Below are 2,767 nucleotides of genomic sequence, written 5' to 3' on the forward strand. Positions count from 1 at the left end.
AAAATCATATTTGCACCATTGTGGTTCCAGTCGAATCAAATGACCCCTCAAAGAAATTGAAAAACATCATGGTATAGCTCAAAATTTTAGAAGTTGAACTAAAGAAAGCCCAAGATGATTTGGCCATGGTAAGGGAGCAGTTGAATGTAAAGGAGAGGCATCTGAACATAGCAAATGAAAATAACAATCAACTTACTAGTAAGTATAAGGCATCTCAAGATGAAATTGAAGAGTTGAACACTACGATGAAGGTAATATTTCTTTAATTGAGGCTAGACAAATTGTTTGGGATGACATTATTCAAGAAGTTCGTTCTATATGGGAATATATTCATATAATTGCACAACATAAGATTATGATAAAAGGATAAGAAATGAGCATTGATATATGCAATAAACAAGTACAAAATGAAGCACTCACGCCTAAGAAGATAATTAGGTATTTGAATAAAAAATATTCAACAAAATTAAGGGCGAGAGTCATAATATTTTGGACTAGGCACACTAGTGACAACATACTTTAACATGTGAAGGCTTATAAACTCACATGAAGGTCAGGACCATGCGATGGGAGCTATACCAAAGTATTCATTCCTTGCAATGTAATATTCATTGAAGTGAAAGAAAGTGAGTGGGTGGATTGTTGAATAAAATTCTGTTACAAATGAGAGTATGCGAGTTGTGAAATTATACCATGGAATTTTGAGGTGGTGAAAACTAATGAGGCTAATATCGAAGTAAAAATATGAAATAAGTTGAACTTGGCTAGGCTGAGACATGTAGCACATGTGAACCATCATATCAAGTTGATATGAAGGAATATTGTAAACCAAGTTTGTACAAAATTAGAGTGATTCAGATAAGAAAACCATAATGGCAGAGTCAAGGTCACAAGAAACCATGATGGAGGAGAAAGAAGTGTGAAATTATATAAAATACCACCCAAGGGATGATTGGGGAATGAAAGAATTAGTGAAAATAAGTCTTCGAGTAATAGAGGATTTGAAGATACGAGGGCACTTTAAGTTGGAACAAGGACAAGGAACACAAGATTGGCGCCAAAGTGAAGGAGTATGAGGGAGCTGAAGGAGAATTGAAAGAGATGGAGGAAATGATGAGAGAAGGGGAAGTAGGGAGTGGTCATGGTAAGGTGACATGATTATGGAAGAAGAGATTGTGTTAGAATATTCGGAAGTGACAGATACAGAAAATGAGATTTCGTTCATGGGAGGTTGTTAAGCTGTGATGGGTGACCAAGACTAGGGAGGGACCCTTCATCTTAGAGAGATGGTTCTCACATGATGCTACAGTCTCACCAGTAAGTGTAGCCCAACACCCCTTGAAGGATGGCTTTGTGAGTCCATGTGGTGGAATGATGTTAGGACAATTCCCACATTTGGAGTTGTAGAAGTAGGACGAGATTCTTCCCTCTCCCTCAATGGAAGGAAATGAGGACATTACCCCTAAATTTTACTTGAAATCAGGAAGAATCCATGCTGTGACAGGTAGAAGGAGCTATAATCACTTTGAGGAAATGGGATGGTTGGTTGAAAAACTATGAGCCACCCCACCCTAGTAACCCTTGAAGTATCTCGAAGAAGGCAAGAAGACCAATTTTTTCCACTACCTGCCAAAGGAAGGAGAAGGAACAACAATGAGAAGAGAGAAATGGTCAGGGACAGGCATGGGACCCAGATCTAGAGCAACAATGGTGGTCATGTCTCTCTTTCTGAGAGCACCATTGCGGGGAGGGGGGATGTGGCTAACCCATCCAAGTCTATTTGAAGAGCTATAAGGAAATTAGGTTCCTTGTTTACCCCTGCACCTGCCTTACCATGAGCAAGAAGAGAACCTCAGTAAGGAAAAAGGTTTTGGATCCGTGGGGGTAGAAGAAGGACTGAGTGGCTCGAGGACGAGCCACACTTTTGTGTTGTGGTGTAAGAGCACAATGATTTTTTTTTTTATGATTTGTATTCTCTTTAATATCTTTCTATCAGTGGCTTAATCCCACCACAAAATGCGGGTTTTGAATTTTGAGATGTTTAGCTTGAACACTATTTTGATGATGCATTGCACAAGGCTTGATTTTCAAATTCTAGAAAGGTTCTCGGGTTTCTCTCTCCAAGGGCATAGAACCTTGATGGGTGATGGGTGAAGACCACCCAATGTTTTTTGCATGTACTCTATATATATTTCCATGTTAATATAATGTGAATCTTTGCCAAGGCAAAAAAATATGTCGTAATGGGCCTCAATCTTGTGGTGTAATAACGTCCTAATGGGCCGAAATATTGTGGTGTAAAAGCACCCTAATGGGTCTTAGTTCTTGGGTATGAAGACAATCTCTTTGGGCCTTCTTATCTATGATATGAGAAAAGATTATGACAAAGATATGGAGGGGATATGTTGAGCCCTATGACAGAGGTATCATGGTAGACCTATGATTGAGATATCATGATATACCTATGAATGTTCCACTGCATTGTTATTTTTAACATTCTTTGTACATAATTACTTATGGTGATATGGGGTGAATGCAATGTGAAAATGTTGAAAATGTTTTAAAATACAGTTATCTACAATAGAGACTTCCATCCCTAAGGAAATTAACACTCTTAGTACTCTATTGGTTAGTAAAGATAATAAATTGTAAAAGTTTGTAAAATAATCTACCTACAATTTGAATCAATAAAATTGGATGAGAAATGAAGCTCGAGCGTGCATTTTAGTGAAACAAGGCAATTTTGGCCTTCTTCAAAAAAATTCAT

Source organism: Pinus tabuliformis, chromosome 9 (assembly GCF_031772625.1).
Source record: "Pinus tabuliformis cultivar Carrire ecotype Pingquan chromosome 9, CPIR1, whole genome shotgun sequence".
NCBI lineage: Eukaryota > Viridiplantae > Streptophyta > Pinopsida > Pinales > Pinaceae > Pinus > Pinus tabuliformis.